At 38.5% G+C, this 18,113-nt stretch overlaps 1 protein-coding gene and 1 long non-coding RNA gene across 3 annotated transcripts in view; both read right to left on the bottom strand.

Annotated features, from left to right (window-relative positions):
- Positions 1-18,113, bottom strand: part of IMMP2L (inner mitochondrial membrane peptidase subunit 2) — a 691,058-nt gene that overhangs the window by 264,781 nt on the left and 408,164 nt on the right. The window lies entirely within an intron of this gene.
- LOC121170963 lies at positions 1,408-10,192 on the bottom strand. Its single transcript, XR_005886072.1, has 3 exons — positions 10,107-10,192; positions 8,701-8,702; positions 1,408-1,420 (listed from the first exon to the last, which is right to left on the bottom strand). It is a non-coding gene; the product is annotated as an uncharacterized LOC121170963 (long non-coding RNA).

The following is an 18,113-nucleotide window of genomic DNA, read 5'->3' as shown; positions in this document are numbered from 1 at the left end:
TTGGTTGAAACCCGTCTGAGTACTTCCACACTGAGATAAACTTTTAGCCCAGTAAGGATTTAGAAGGCATTTTCCTGATATTCATATTTCACAAGATGCCTTCAGAGATTAAAAACCCTTTAAGGTATGAAGGAGTCTTTGTTCCATCATAAAGGCGGTGGGAGAAGCAATCTGTTTTAGGGCTTTCCCAGAAGTTGGAATATATCCAAAAGGATAGTTGGGACAGAAGAAGCCTGTGGGATCTTATTCAGGCTCCAGTTGCAAGTTAACCTTGTGGGTTCCTGGGGAGGAGATGTGATTGAAAAGAAATGGGAGGACAGTGCTCTCTTGGGCAACTGACAAAGTTTATTTCCAGGGTTATGGTTCTTATACATTTAGTAAAACAATAGTTTAAACACAACTCAGAATTAGGTCATGTCTTGGAGCAAAGAGTTCAAGGAATCTAACAAAGCAACTTGGTCAAAGCGTTATTGAAATAGAGAATAGATACAGAGTGCTATCTGTACTTGGATGACTAGACAGAGCACAGATGTTTGCCTATCATCAAGGAGAGCACAAAAGCACATCCAAGGACTCCTTGGTGCAAGAGTAAACTCTGGGCGAGAGACCCTCCGCATCCTCCTGGAGCCTCTTCTCAACAGGATCCCACAGGCCTGCGCTGTCTCAGCTATACTGTTGGATGCATTCTGACACCCCGATATCTTACAAATCCTGCCTTAGAGACTGTCCACCACTTTCCTCTGTGTGAAGCCTGTCCCGGCTAACAAAATCTAAAGACAGATGAGAAATACCAAAAAAATACCAAGGAGAAAGCTCAGATTTCAGCGTTGGGAAATTCAGTTTTGATTCTCTGTCAAACATTATAGCCTCACAGAGCCTCAGCTGGCTTATTTGTGAAATGCAATCTTCAACACCCCCTCCAGTGCAGTGACACCATGACTAGTGGATTGGAATATACCTTTAGAGTTGGTTTAAAAAAATAAATCAAGCAATAACATTATCTACCTCAAGAAAACCTTGAGACTTGCTATAATGCTTAATATGTCTGATCTTCTACATTGTTTCCCTTCGGTCACTTATTATAAATTCCATGTAAATAAAATGCCATGCAATGTTATGATAAGTATCTCAACTATTACTGGAACACTCAAAAGTTTTTAACACAAAATAACAATCCAGAGTGAGGAAAAATATACATCAAACTCACTGATAGGGAAGATGAAAATTTATCATTAAGATTTCTTTTCAAGACTTCTTCGTTTTTCAAAAAAATTTTTTTTTATTGGAAAGGGAAATATACAGAGAGGAGGAGACACAAAGAGAAAGATCTTCTGTCCAATGATTTACTCCCCAAGTGGCTGCAACAAACAGAACTGCACCAATCCGAAGCCAGGAGCCAGGAGCTTTTTCCAGGTCTCCCCTGCAGGTGCAGGGTCCTAAGGCCTTTGGTCATCCTCTGCTGCTTTCCCAGTCCACAAGCAGAAAGCTGGAGGGGAAGTGGGGCCACTGGGATTAGAACCAGCACCCATATGAGATCCCAGCACATGCAAGGCAAGTACTTAAGCCACTAGGCTACTGTGCCGGGTCCTCTTTTCAAGATTTCTTTATCACTTTCTTATTTCCCTATACTGCAAGGGCAAGGTAACAAGCCTAAGTTCAAGAAAAAGATTGCACAAATTATCTAACAGAATTAAGTGTTTTATATATATGCATAATTAAATAATCTATAGTATTTATAAAGATGTAAAAGAATAAAGCAATAGCTGAATTCTGACAAAAACAAGTGTCCCTTTTATTTTTAAACTCTTGACAGAAAGAAAGATAATCAGAGCTGACAGGTATTCACAAGGCACTGTATTCCGCTCAGTAAACCTATTTTTGAAAACAGAATGACAACTCTATTTGAATCAAGACAGTTATTTCTTTAGAACTACATAAAAAATTTAAGACTGTCCTTTCCCATTTGCTTTTCTCAGCCAATTGTGCCAAAGTTATGTCTGACTCTACTAACCTGCATTAGCATTTTCCAAATTTTATCCCATGGAATACCTGTTCTAGGGTTGCCAGTCTTTGAAGATGCTAATGGTAGCACCTTAAGATCTTCCCCTTGTATGGGATTTTCAACTTTGGAGTCACTGTACTAGAGAAGGAGTCATTCCGATATCATGAACTGTACATTGCCAGAAAATGGGTATCATGGGCAGATGTTCAAGATGTCTTCACAAGTAGAATCTTATCTTTGTCTAAAACTTTTTAGGAAGCATTATGTTCATTTGAAGAGATTTATTAAACATTGTAGGTCCTGCCAGGAAAGATCCTGAATCTTCTCAAAGATCCCACTAAAATTGAAAAGTCCTGAAGATGAAATATTATTCCATTACCAATCTTTAATTGCTAAGTTCTAGATCAGCTTGATAGAGACTAATCAGAGTGGACGGGGGAAGAGACTTAACAGCTTAGAAGCGCATTAACAAGACCACAGCAGTCTCCTTCTCCATTCTGTGTTTAAGGACTTAAGGAACAAGATCTAGTCCTAAACACATAAGAATAGGCTAACTGTCAAGCAAAGCTTTCAAAAACTGTGTAATGGCTCAAGCACAACCAAAGGTGATTGATGGCAGAAATAACACAGCGTGTAATGGTAGTGGAAGCCATCGCTAATGTGAAGCTGGACTGTTCTGTGCTGGAGATGCTTGTCAGTGGATCTTCCATCACAAACAGGTGATTCTCTGAACCAACCTCTCTGACACTAAGTTACCTTACACTAGGACTGGGTTTTAAAACACATACCTAAAACCTAATTTCTTATTTATATACAACATAGATAATCAGATCTATTACATACAAACTGCCTGTCCTGTGTTAGCTGCTTTTAACAACGGCAAACTCTGAAGAGTCATTGGACAACAGAAATTCATTTTCATATGCAACACATTTTATCAATAGCATATTTGAATGAAGCCTCTTTACCCTCTCTTGGGAGAAAAATTCTAATTTTCAGGCAATAAGATCAAAATATGCATTTCATAATTAAAAGTAAATTTCATGAGTTATACCGGATTAACACAAATCCTATGAACTATTTATATAGTACTTGCATTTCAAACTACATCATTTAGAATGATCACTGCAGAGTCTACAAATCATTAATAAATGGTAATTCTCTGTACATACCAGAGAACACCATGGCCCTGACAAAGCTTCTCAGAGGTCAAGAAGGGCCTCTGAGGGTTTGAGTCTTCAGGGTTTGAGTCTCCCACCGTTTTCAACAATGCAGGCAGCCACCACATAGCTATGTACTTTATGGCTTGTCTGAAATGTCTGCACGTGAGAGATCAACATGGTTCAATATTTAAGACTGCAATGCAATATGCCATGCACAAAATAGAGTTATCATCATAAAACATACTCCACAATTTATTAAAGATGGTGAGGTGCAGAAGTAGAAGCAGAGTTGGATATTTCTTAGTAATCATCCTTATCAGTGTAACTTTCTCACTCTAAGGTAACACTGGAAGCCCTCATTTTGGGTCTTTCATGAATGGCAAGTCCACATCCCACAGCCATACTGACCTTCCCTCTGGAGGTCAGACACAGAACCGCTGACTCATTGTCTCAATTCAGAAAGATTATTACTATGAGGCTCTGCTAACTACATAGGAAATAGGATGATCTAATTACAATGGTGATCATTATAATCACCACCAGCTCCTATTACTGATGAATCAAAATCCTTGTACACACACTTTTCCCAATAACACACTCTTTTCACAATACTCCTCATCCTCCATCATGATCAACCAGACCAATCTTCCGCCCCTCAGCTATCTAGTAGACTGAAAATTGAGAGCAGGTGCTTTGCTCAGTACTTTTGTTGAGACTGTCCACTGACCTTCCTTTAATGCCATGCGAATCCTATCTGTGGGCCAAGGGGATGCTTTATTAACTATCCTCTGTTTCATAAAGTCATCAACATTCTCAGCTTTTGTCATATTTCATATTCTTTTTCTTTAAAGAGATTATAACATAAATTTCCATCACATATGCATTTCTTCTAATCCTCAAGGCAGGCTATGTCCATTGATGGTAAGGAAAATTTGTATTCCTGTCAACCTTCCCTGCACTCCTTGAAACAATTTATTATACATGACAAATATATGATATACTTTAATTACAGATTACAATAGCCACAGATTTTTACACATACTCACTAAAGTAAATGTTTCCTGTGGTTTTAGTAATTTGACTATTCAACTCCATATCTAGCAACTTTATTAATAAGTAATACTAATTGTAAATGAATAATTATAAATTTGCTATTGATTTCATGCATACCAGACCTAATATATGATCTTCTTAAATATTAAATATACTGATAGTGAATCAATAATGCTATCAGTCTTCAAAAGCAAACTAAATCATAATCACCATCTAGTTTTGTTTTCTGAACAGAATCTAAGCCATATTTGAAATTCAAATGATAATGTGTTACTTTTTTTTAAAACTTAACTGAGTTCTAAATGTCTTGGCAACAACTTCACAAAATACAACAGATTCATTAGGAAGCTTAATCAGATCACTCAAACATTTGTTCATATGGAAAGTTCATCCAAATGTATCAGAACTATGAAGCCAATATCAATATAAAGAAAATTAAGAGTATATTCAGAAATAATGCCATAATTCATGCTAGTTCAACTTGCCAAATTTTAACAAATAAAATATCATTGTCCTTGTACATCAGTTGCATTCAGCTTCTACAGTTTAAAAGAACTTGGCTAGATTCCAATTACAAATCACTATACTGTACGAAAAGATCATTTCCTGAGTGGGAATTAACCGAGTCAAAAGGCGGATGCATTGGAATGGATAATCACCTACTTACACTTACTGATTTCTCAATCTAATCTTGTTAGGTAAAAACAGAAGTGCACACTTATTATAAATGACTTTTTATTATAAAATCACAGAGGCTAACAACGAATTAAGAAAGAAGTAATATTATCAAGGTGCTCACATCCTGTACTGCAGTGCCTGAGTTTGAGACCTGCCTTAGCTTCCAACCCAGCTCTTGGTAAGGTACCTCCTTGGAGGCAGCAATGTTGGCTTAAGTATTTGAGTCCCTATGACCATGACCTATTTGGGAAGCCAGAACAGAGCGCCAAACTCCTGGTCTCAGCCTAGACCCAGCCCTGCCTATTGTCAACATTTGGGAAGTGTACCAGTGGATGTAAGAGTCTCTCTCTTTCTCTCTGCTTCTCTCTCTCTTTCTCTGTTGCTATGCAGTTCAGATAAATAAAAGACAAAAATATCTTTTAAGGTTTAAAATAACAGACACAACTTTCTGCTTAGTAACCTTAAATACAAAGCGAGTTTCCTGTAGCCCACAAACATAAATGGACATTTGTCATCTGAATGAAAGCAAGCATACAGCATCCTGATTTTCTCCTTTGCAGCCATTTGGGAACTGAACCAGCAAATGGACGATCTTTTGTAACTCTACCTTTCAAACAAATAAATCAAATCATTTCTAAAGAAAAACACCACTGAAGATCTCTTGGTTTTTTTTTTCTTCTTTTTTTCGAGATGACTTTTCTACTTCTTGCTGCTTTCTCCCAGAAACATAGATCTTCCCCAAATCTGGCTCTTTCCACACATAACCTTGACATTCCCATGCCTTTCACAACTAGACTTATAATAAGGACATCAAGATATCAAAATTGCTTTTCCTTAAAGTTCTAAGAGTTCTCTTGACCTGCAACCAAACATTTAATTTCCTTTGTAAAAAGATCGATTCACTTGTTTACTTGAAAAGCAAAGTGACAGAGAGAGAGAGAAAACGATCTTTTATCTTCTGACCCACTGCCCAACTGGTCACAATGGCCAGAGCCCAACCGGGCTAAAGACAAAAGCCTGAAACTCAGTTTGGTTTTCCCAATATGGATACCAGATGCACAAGCACCTGAACCACATTTTGAAGGGTCTCCAGGTACGTTACCAAGGAGCTGTGTTGGAAGCAGAGAAGCTGGAACTGAAATTGGCATTCCAATATGTTTTCCCAAGTGGTGGCTTGGCACATTGTGCCCAAATGCCAGCCCCTGATTTTCTTGTGAACACAGTCACCTCAATATTGCTTTGATATTTCAAACTCAAACAGTCAAAAACTAAAGACAGCTCACTTTCTTTCCTTCCTTGTTCCCACAAACTCCAAGCAAACAAACAGAGCAGGTCACAGAGTGACATTAGCTGCTTTAGATGTCCATACTTGTTATAATGAACATACTCCCCTAGGGAAACATGCTAGACACTCCCAGGTCATGTTTAGCTTCCACAGTCACTCTCCACCAATATCACAGAGGTCTGCCTCTGCAATGCCTTTCATGCCTGCCCTGACTTTGCCTTTCTCACTATCTACACTCAATGCCATCTCTCACTGGATCTTAACTGGAAATAGAAAGAGTACATTTGTCCATATTGATTATATCCTTAATGCTAGTATCAAATTAGTATGTTAGGAAATGGTGTTGAATAATTACTCATTCATTAACTACACACTATTACCCCTTGAACATGTCATTTTCTTACACATAAACCACACACCTGGTTTTCTAATCATCAACCCTAGTTGATCTTTGCTCAAGTCCACATCCATTTCCCACATTGTCTCTTCATTTGTCACAAGTCCCAGGAAATCAGTGTACTCTTAATCCTGTTCTTGTTGCTCTTTTTTCCACTTCCTGCCTGGATACAAGATGAGATGCTACACCCCAAGTGTTCACACTCATTTTCTTTTGTGGTAGCAAAAGGGAAAGAGTAGCTTCTAAGCCAAGACTGTTTTTTCTTGTCTCCCTTACTGTTGTGACCAGATGGCTCTATTCCAGCCAAAGGGGTATGAGCAGAAGCTGCATGTACAGCTTCCAGATCATGTGATTAATAGCAAGGGGTATGCCATTTAGCTTTTTTTGGACCATGAAGACTGCAGAAATGCCCTAAGGACTACGGAATAACAAGGAGTCTGGCTCCCAAACAAGCATTTGGAAAGGAGCACTCCTTAACCATATTCCCTTTCCTGTATATCTATTACCTTGATGTTTGTGTGTGAAGGAAATAAACTCCCTTGTTTAAGCCTCTATTAACTGATTGCTATTGCACTATCTTTTTTTAAAGTGACCAACAAAACAGCCTAATAATGTCTCTGGCAACTCTTGTATTGGTCAACAACGGTAACATGTGCAGCTGCAGGATGTTGTATGGCAACTGTGTAAGCCACAGTCCATTGAGCTTCTCATGCCAGCAGAGGAGTTTCATAGGTTTTTATACAGAAAAGAACATTATGACAAGACATGGAAGAACATATATGCAGTGTGGACCGTAAGAACAGGTCTTCTTAGGAAGAAAAGGAGACATTTTGAAGATTGCAGTGGAGAAGAATAGAACTAACCAATACATTAGTAATTTGCTCACACAAAGACTGAGAAATTGGAAATAAAGACTGGGAAAAGCAGAAGCTACAATGCCAAGATGAAGCATGGGATAATACCACAATGGAAATGGAAGAGCACACAAAGAACTTAGAATGGGTCAGAACAGATGCTAAGTGCCTAGGGTGCAAGTCAGTCAAGGGAAAAATCTTGAGTAACACAGAGAAGAGATTCATATTTTTTTAGTTTGTATTAAATGTAATGAATGTGTAAGAAAACCCTTTTCTTCGGCTACTAGTCAGCAAGACACCGAGAAAGAAGTCAGCAATACAACAGAACCATTTTGTTTTTTATCGGAGATAAGGACTACCTTGTTTATATTGATTTTAGTTCAGTGATAAGGAAATTTCAATATCCATAAACAATGCTTGAGCTCTTAAGTACAAAGTGGTTTTTTTTTTCAAGCTTTATTTTATTTGAAAAGCAGAGTATCAGAGAGGGATCTTCTATTCACTGTTTCATTCCTCAAATAAGCACACAAAAGCCAGGGCTGCGGCAAAGTGATCGGCTTGGAATGTCATCTGTGTCTCCCATAGGGGTCGCAGGGGCAAATACTTGGACATCTATGTTGCTTCTCCAGGCACATTAGCAGGAAATTGCATCATAAATCAAGTACCTAGGACATGAATCAGTGATCCACTGGATGCTAGTATCCCAAAGTGATGAGTTAACCTGTTGCATCACAATGTTGGTCTCAAATGTAAAGACCTTGTTCTTGTTATTTCTGGTTCAATTTTCTAAGAATCACATAGTTTCCCAGAGCTGGGAGGGCCCTCGGTACTGAAAGAAGCATAGTAGTAGCCATGAGTCCTTGCAGGGCCCATGAACAGCAAGAGACTGCTGTGTCACGTGATAACTGCAATTTTATATATATATATATATAATATATATATATATATTTCAAAAGTTAGATATATAAAGAGGAGAAACACAGAGGAAGATTTTCTGTCTGCTGATTCATTGCCCAAATGTCTGCAACATCCGGAGCATTGCCAATCTGAAACCAGGAGTCAGGAGTCTCTTCTGGTCTCCCATGTGGGTGCAGGATCTCAACACCTTGGACCATCCTCAACTGCTTTCCCAGTCCACAAGCAGGGACCTGGATGGGAAGTGGGTCCACCAGGACATGAACCAGCACCCATATAGTATCCCGGTACCTGCAAGGTGAGAACCTCAGTCACTAGGCTATATCGCCAGGCCCAAGTTTAAATTTATAAACAGCTGCCAGGACTCAGTATTTGGCACTGAAGTTAAAATGACACCCAGACACCCACATTCCATTTTGGAGTGCCTGAGTTTGAGCCTTAGTTCCACTGCTGATTCATCTTCCTGGTGACGCACACAGGGAGGCAGAAGCTGAAGGCTCTAATCCCTGACTCCCTGAGTCCTAGGAAAGAAACCTCAGCTGAGTTCTTGACTCCAAGCTTTGGCCTGATCCAGCCCTGACACTGCAGCAGAAATGGGATATTCTTCTCTCTGTCCCTTCATCTCAAACAAATGAGAATAAATTTAAAAAATTTTAAAGCATGAAACTTCCAACCTGTTTTCCAGAGCAGCATTTACAGTTCTACCACCAATGTACAAATGATCCAAAGTCCCCAATCCTTGCATTTGGTCTTGTCAAGTTAACAATGTTAGCTAAAAAGTTGTGTAGTGATATTTCATTATGGTTTTAATTTTCATTTCCCTAATGACTAATGATGTTGAGCATCTTTTCATGTGTTTATTTGCCATCTGTCTATCCTTTTCAGTGATTTTTTTTTTTGCTACATCTTCTAACTGGGCTGCTTTTTTTTTTTAGCTGTTCATTATTGAGAAGTCTAGATACAAATTCTTTATCAGATATGTTTTGCAAATACTTCATCCCAGTTTGCTGCCTGTCTTAATAAATAGAAATCAGTATGAAAAAGAAGGGAACAAAAAATAGGTGGAAGATTCAACACGGGTAAATGTCTTTAAATACTGTAATCCTGGGAATAAAACTAGTTTCTGACATGCTCCAAGAATAGAAACCTGAAGGTCTATTACTTCCTTCCTCTTGCATCTGCATATTGTCTGCATGGGTTCCTACCCTTCATAGTGTGCAACCATTTGGAATGACTCCTCACTGCAGATCATCACCCACCTCTACCAAAACTGACTTTCTTAGGACACCCGACTGGAAGTCTTGCTTCTCGGCCTTTTGGTTATGATCAAGTACAGAAGCATCTGAGGTCACTGCACTTATTTTTTCTTCCCAATCTGATCTGAAAAGGGCCTTGCCTTTTATTTATCAATTCAATTATCAATAGTCTTTCCCACTGCGTACCAAAAGTACTGGCTTTAGAGTCTAGTCACCCAAAGATACTCATATAATGCAAGCTGTTTTTCTTTTTTTTTTTTTTAAAGAAAAATTTAATTTGTTTTATGGTATAGTTCCATTGGTTCTGGGGTTGCCTGGGCCCTTCCCCAAGGTCCTCCCCGCCCCATTCTCTATTGATTTCCCCTCTGGTTTTACAATGGATGTTCTTCATGAACAGTCACAAGTCCATTATGCTGTTATAGAAGTACTTCCTGACAAAGAAGGCATGGACATTGTCAGAGAGTCCATCATCTTACTGTTAGGATGTATTCAGTTTTTTTCACTGGGAGTCCATCCTTTGGTCTGTATGCACAGAGACATACAGCACTTTGTCTTCATATCTGAAAGCATCAGTCTCTGCTACATTTCCATTATATACACCTAACTTAGAGAATCAGTGAGCACGGTCCACATTGTGGTGAAAATAATAAGTTTTTATCAACATAATTAGCAACCATGCTACTAAAATAAAATGCATCACATGAGTGGTGAAAACAGGAATCAAAAACCTTCTCATAAGAATAGATGTCAGTGCGTGACTCTTGGGGTGCTGCAGGAGTTACAATTAATAACCAGAACTTCACTGAATTGTCTTTCTATACTTAGTTCCTGTATCCTAAAACATCAACCACAGCTATTACACCCTACAACTTGTATTTTCGAAGGCTATTATTTCCCTAGAACAAAGGCTGTACTTGCTCTCTGAAGTTGGGGCTGTTACCAGAATGGAGAATGTGTAGCATTCTGTACCGTAAGACACGATTCTCCTCTTATGAAACTGAATGCCTTTTTTAGTCACTTTTTCAGTTAATCATTGTGAACTAATTATTTTGCTCAACTAAATCAATATTTTCTAACTTTAGATGCTCTACTCTTTTAAATTACATGTTAATTCAAAGGCAGCATGACTCTCATGCCCTTGGATGGGATGACTGATGGCTGGGTTTATCTGGAAGGGTCAAGTAGAGGGTGGAATGTGACCAATTCAAGCAGAGTATTGGAAGGGACTGGAAGTCACTGAAGTCTCTTAAACCTGGGTTAGGAAGTGCCATAAAGGCATTCCACTCATTCAACTGGTGCAAGCAGTCATGGATTCAGACTCTAGGAGGGAAGACATAGAAACTACATCCCTTTATGGACAAAAATGTCAGAGAATTTACAGTGCTCTTTAATCCACCAGATGACACGGTGGTAGATTGGGAGGAAATGTTCTGCATTCCTAACTATCTGACAATGTCTTTAACCTGCCATTACAGAACGAGAAGCCCATCTAGCTATAAGCTGAAGAAGTTATCGTTTACAATTTTGAGCAGGGTGTTCTGTCTTGTGGCGTCTTGTGCTGCTCCTGAAAAGTCACCCAAATATCTAATTTGTGTTCTTTGGTAAAGCAACTGCTTCTTCTTTTAAAGCTTTTATAATCTTACCTTTATTCCTAGTTTTCTAAAACTCGAATATATTATCTAGGTGTAGATTATGATATGCAGCAAACAGATGACAAATATACTTGCACAGGTCTGGGGCATATCCTCTACTATTTTATTGATAACATGTTATTTCTTGATTCTCCATATTTATTTCTATTATTCCTATATTGTACCACTTTTATGGAATTTCTAGCTTATGAATTCTTTCCCCCATATTTTCTATTTTTCCCCTTGCTATATTTTCTATAAGATTTTTCTCAACATTGTTTTCTAACTTTATGGAGTAAATTTCAACAATCTGTATTCTCTAGACATGCTCTCTGATTCCCTAACACTCCCTCTAACTTAGCATCCATTGTCATGAATATAATCTGTCCTCACATATTTCTGAATATAATAAATGCATTTACAAAAATAAGATGCTTATGTCTCTTGAATGGTCATTGTCTCTTTTGGAACTAGTTTTTCTGTTTGTTTATTTGCTGATTTGATCTTTCATGGTCACATTTGTGGCTCTCCCCCAACCTGGAAACATCCAACAGGATAGTCCAATTTTAGTTACAAAGTGAATATGGGATTGTTGGTATGGGTTTTTTGTGCTGTTGGGTAAGGAGGGTTTGTGTTTTTTCTTCACCACCTGAGATCTTTGTAGTGGGTAGAGAGCATGGAAGAAAGAATCAAAAGCTTAGGACAAAATCTGCCTACAGGTAGGCTAAAGTAACGGAATAATGAGAAGCTCTTCACTTTACAGAAAAAGAGCTTTGCTCCCTTTACTCTGGAACATCAATATCCACAGCAGAAGTCTTGGCTTTCCCACGTCAATCCGTTCAATTCCTGTACAGAGGAGCCATCTGTTGCTTTTGTTTTTGTTTTTGTTTTAGTACCCAACAGACAACTCTGCTCAGAGAACAGGATCTAGAAGGAGGGATGAAGGAAACTTCAATCTCTATTTGGAGCTGCACTTCTTACCAAACCCCTACAGACAGTACTGACTCTCAGCCCGGAATTTCTCTCTGTGTTAAAGGTCCACCCTTGTTCAAGTATCTCATGAGGGATGGGAAGCAAGCACATCCTTCTGGTAGACCATCTCCAACTGAAAGCTGTTAATAATCATTTGTGTTTGCACTGATTTCAGACACAGTAACAGCCCTGCTTTTAAAGACACAAATTTCAAGGGCTCATCATCAGAAGATATGATATAATGGCAACGACAATTACAGGATGTTGTATTTGCTCAAAAGCTATGTGGGCTTTGTTTCGCTAAAGTCTTTTATGACATACCTTTTACCATTTACATTTGATTATCCACATTAAAAAATGGATGATACCCTTAGTGATAGGCTAAAAATTTGGAAATTCTGGCCACTGCTCTGACATCTTCCTTGTTTGTTTTAGCTTTTAAACCATGTTCAATTGAGAAAAAGAAAGAGAGAAACTTACATATACTGGGTTCACTTATCAAATGTCCACAATGGGCACCATGATGGACCGAGCCAAGGTCATGAGTTAGAAACCTGATTTGGGTCTTTCGCATGGAGGGCTAGGATCACAGTACTTGAACACAATACCGGATGCTGGTTAGGGTACATCTTAGCAGGAAGCTGAAGCCAGGACTCAGACTACACACTCTGAGGTCTAGGTATCCTGACAGGTCCCCCTTCCATTCCCATATCATCCTTTTTGTTTTACAAATGTACCAAAAAGATAATAAAAGATCTATGAGAGTGAAAGTAAGGAGCAACAGCAGTAAACAAATTAAAGCTACTTATAGATGTTCTGTGTAGACAATGATACTCATTGGCTAGCTCCTCCATGTCTCCCAGATGGTGGCCATGCATAGCCACAGCCTTATTGATGGGCTGGAAATAAACCCTGTGCGCAGAATCATAACCCAAAAACTCTGGTGTCACAGAGGACTTGCAAAAGTATCCATTTTAAAAACCTCTTGCACTTTGTATCAAATTCTTATCTGTTGTTACTGTCTAAAATATTTTTTGCTTTTATAAAATAATAATTATTTAAAATATTCTTTTAAACTCATCTTTGATCAGGTTCTCAACATAATTAAAATCTACTGAAGCATAACTTTGACTTTCATTTTCTAATATCTTATGTTATTGTAACCAACCAGGTATGAAAGTATGATAAAGTTCAGAGCTGATAAATAAATATTATATGTCCTTAAATAACACTTTGACATACAGTTTTAAAGATAAGAGAAAACTTCTGAGAGCAAGATAAAATCAGATGTTTTTATATTAAAAGAGATCTGGTTTTATTTTAACTATGTATTTGAGTGACTACTATTATTAAATTTGGAAGACAATTACACCTTACATGAATCAGTTAATGAAACATTTATTACACTCTCACAATTAATCATCTGTCAAAATCTTTCATTGCTAACACATGATTAATATATTTAAATGTCAAGCAAAGATCAAATTCAAATAGTGAACAATAAGCATTATACCAAGGTCAAGCTACAATTTCCAATTTGTAATGGTCCAGAACTTTTCTTACCAAAAAGATTTTGACTGATGCCATCTTCAAAAGAAGACACTGAGAAAAAACAGACACAATCCATTGCAAAGTTTCTGAGACAGAAGTAAACAAACAGAGGAAGAAACTCACTCTAGCTAAGTAGTTAAAGGCTGTAATATTGATCACACTCAAATTTCTCCAATAGACAAATACAATCCCAATGTGTGTTCAAGAAATTGCAAGGGAATTGAACAAATGCCAGTGTCTACTTGTACATAAAACATTAATAATATTGAAACAATTATAGCTTTTTCTTCTCATTGGACAAAATTACCTGAACTTCATGCTGTTGTAAGAATTCAGTATATGGAATGCAAATGAAGGGACCTTGTGGATTAGAAACAAAGCTGAGAAGTTTAATAAAATCAGTCCTGGGTAGAAAACATTAGAAGACAGAGGTAAAAGTTACCTTAAAGAGAGAATCTGCTTCTTAGGCCCCGAGAGAGGAGCATAAGCCTGGATATTATGCAACTAAAGGTGTAAACAACTCAGGAGAAAAAAGCAGGTTAATTAACAAGGGTGCTCAGAAGAAAAGAGGGGGAAGGTCTGAGAATAACCAAGTGTGTAAAAGTTGTTTTCATCTGAAGTCCTCAAGAGCACCAATGCCAGATGTGGGCAGGGGGCAAGGAGCGGTGGGGCTGCTGACACCTTGAATGAATGGTATGTGTCTGCTTAAAGGCAGAGGTGGTTCTTCAGAATTCTCTATGGCCTGGATGAGTGGCTTTAAACCTTAAGAGTTGAGTTCTTGAAGCCTATTCTGAGATATGCAAGTGGGTAGTGGAAAGTTGGGGTGAGGGTTGTTTTAATGGACTAGACAATTGGGCTCTCATCTCTTCCTTCATTAATGGGTCTCTGCAACACTGGTTCAGCTGACATGGTTTCTGTCATCCCGCCTGCAGGTTCACCACACACTGTTCCAGATACCTCTTTAACTTCCATGAATCCTGATTCTGGAAATTATCCTGTCAAGAGTTCTAAACATCAGGATAATGGTTAAAAAAATATCCTTTTGGAAATGCCACACTTTAATTCTATTAGTTATTGCCTCTGAATGCCTAATGAGGCTGTACAGGGGACTGAATTCCTTGGGGAATGTAGGTAAAAGCTCATTCTGCAAGGTCACATCCAAGACCATGGTAGTGCCCACAGCATTCTCTTAATGATACAGAAACTGATACTGACGCTTTTAAACAACAAATACACTCCAGCAGATTTTTCAATTAACATGCCATTATTGTTACCATTGTTATATTCTTAGCACTCTACCATGCATGGTATCAAAAGCACCTGGCTTTGTTACAACTTCAACATTTTTCTTACTGATGATTTACTTAGCCTAACTTCTTTTAATACTTAAAGAGAATGTGAACTAGAAAAGTACTTATTTATGAATTACATAGTCACCCACACAAAGCATCATCAAAGTTTCTACTCCTACTCCTTTTAGAATAAAAGGGATATTCTAAGATCTTTTGAGAAACTCATGACTATCCCAAGAATGTAAGCAAACTAAGACCTGACTAAAGCTCAGAGCATCATTAGCCCTCCACCCTTGTCAAGCAAAGCAAAGCTGTACTCATATCATTTCTGTCTGAATCACACATTCCTAGTTATATTCTCAGTGTCCCAAAACATCTGTACATGACTATTCCTTCAGTGTATGCAATGTGAGTGATTTATATCCACAGCTTCTGGAAAAAAAGATACACTAATAAAACAACTGGTATTTAGGAATACAAACAAAGGGTAGATTTTGAAATCTCAGGGTAGAAATGTAACGCAAAGCAAAAACTATTCTCAGTTATCACATCAAAGCTATTAAATAAAAGCAGCAAAATCGAATTCAAAGTGTCCCAGGCTGCAGTAAGTTCCAATATATGGTATAGCTACTAAGTCATGAACAAAGTGGGAGTCCACCCTAAGGGTTGTTACTTTAATTCTCAGATGGATTGGAATACTTGAATCTAATATTCTAATATTCTAATATTCTACATTCAAATCATTTATGACTATGTTTTTATAAATAGAGCCATCAGTCACATCAATGTTTCTTTCTGTTGCTTTCCAAGTTGATGTTACATTTAGACTGCTGTCTTATTATACATCTACAAATGGGTCCATCAGGAATTGCTGCATACCCCATCTCACCTACTTAACCAGTCAGAACTATTTGATCATTGTCCTAGCACTCCTATAGGCTAAAAAAGAGAGAAGAAAACAAGAGAGCATGTTTCTTATTAGCCATAATCCCTCTCTCAAAGTTGCTTAAAGTAGCTCCTGTGAATTAATAAGGTGTTTGTTTTGACTGTGAATAAAGTTGAGGGAGAACAAACACATGCTTATCTTGCAATGACACCATTTGGGGAAACTACTTAAACCAGTATATATATCCCTGATCTACATGCAACAACTTGAGCATCTGCTGATCACCTGCAATCAGAGCTCTGGGTTCACAGCTGCCTCAGTGAAATGGATAATTAGTCTACACCGTTCATCACTTTCCAGAGTAAAGAGTCAAGATTGTAAATGACCAGATTAGTTTTTGTTTGGGGAAGTCTAACCTCCTGTTATTAGACAGCTACTAAAGGACTCTCAGCCCCCTTTATTGACTTGATTCTGAAAAACAGTTATACCCTCAGGAGAGGGTAAGGGGGGGAGGACAAGTGTATTCTTTGAGAAGAGGGTCTTCGATTCTAATGACTTGTCCTGAAGATTCCTCAACAGCCTTTCATTCCAATGTCAGCGTGTGGAAACGGTATTAGTAGCTGGAATACTGTTTTGGTGATCAAAGAAATAAACAATACAAATGAATTTCTGTGAAGCCAATAGTTTTTATAATCAAGCACCTTTGTCAAGAGTACTAGAAACAAGCTAAGCTGATCTAGTCCCTTCACACGTCCCTCCCTACACGCGCTGATATTTAAGGGGCTCATGGGAATCTAGACCTAACAGACATTCTCATTCTTGAGGGAACATTATGTGCATAATACATATGTGGTTCAGAAAAGATTTAACTGCCACTGTCATTTGATATGTATAAATGAATGAATATATATGAACAAACACCCTTTATTTACCTTCATATTAGTCATGAGTTTTAGCTATGACATTGGTTGCCAAAATCAGTCAGAAAGTAATGGCTGGGCCCGGCATGATAGCATAGCCTTGAATGTACCAGGACTCCATATGGGCACTGGTTCTAATTCCAGCAGCCCAGCTTCCCATCCAGTTCCCAGCCTGTGGCCTGGGAAAGCAATCGAGCACAGCCCAAAGCTTTGGGATCCTGCACCAATGTGGAAGACCTGGAAGAGGCTCCTGGCTTCGAATCGGCTCAGCTCCGGCTGTTGCAGCCATGGGGAGTGAACCATTGGACAGAAGATCTTCCTCTCTGTCTCTGTTCCTCTCTGTATATCTGCCTTTCCAATAAAAATAAATAAATCTTTAAAAAAAATAGAAAATAATGACTTACTGGGTTCAAAACATTCTGAGAACAACTCATCTCTCTCTCTTAACCCCTTCTCACTCCATATACATGTATGGTTTTTTAAAAAAGACTTATTTCTATATTTGAAAGGCAGAGATACAGAAAGAGAGAAATCTTCTATCTAGTGGTTCACTCCCCAGATGGCAAAGATGAATCCAGGCACTCAGAGCTTCATCTGAGTCTCATGTCAGGACAGGAGCTTAAACGCTTGGGCCATTTCCCACTGCTTTCCCAGGCCATAAGCAGGGAGATGGATCAGAAGTGGAGCAACTAGGACACAAACCAGCATCCACATGGGATGCTGTTGTCAGACACGGTAGCTTTATCTGCTATGCAACGATTTGGATCCCTATGGGGAGTTCTTGATTTGATACGAGAAACTATACAAGGATGAACTGATGAATGCACAGGGAATGAAACATACTGGCATATGTGCTGTGGATTTGGCCTCTGTGTTAGTCGTGTATCACTGGACTGTTTGTGAAGACTCAGATTTTTAGCAACACCTGTGATTTTTGAAACAGCAGCTATTTATTTCAATATCCATTCAGTTTAGAGACACTTAATAAGCACAAACATTTTGACAGACAGTATCGAGGGGCACACAGCACTGTCTTTGCTTTTCTTTCAAGAGCAGCAATTTCATCCAATGCCTGTGACTTTGGAATCCTCACTGTCACCGAGTGGCTGTTGCGTGCTGCAGCCAGGATGCCAGCGTCTCTTCCAGCTGCCTCCTTATTTGACCCACCCCTCCCCGGGGCTCACCTTTTGAGTCTGCTTTTCTCCTTCCTACAACCCGCTCATAATCACGTAAGCTCTCTGAGATCCCCCTGTGCATC

The sequence above is a fragment of the Ochotona curzoniae genome, unplaced genomic scaffold (genome assembly GCF_017591425.1).
Source record: "Ochotona curzoniae isolate NIBS_2020 unplaced genomic scaffold, NIBS_Ocur_1.0 scaffold_2476, whole genome shotgun sequence".
NCBI lineage: Eukaryota > Metazoa > Chordata > Mammalia > Lagomorpha > Ochotonidae > Ochotona > Ochotona curzoniae.
Note: the sequence above shows the minus strand (reverse complement) of the source record. Positions and strands in the feature narration are given on the sequence as shown.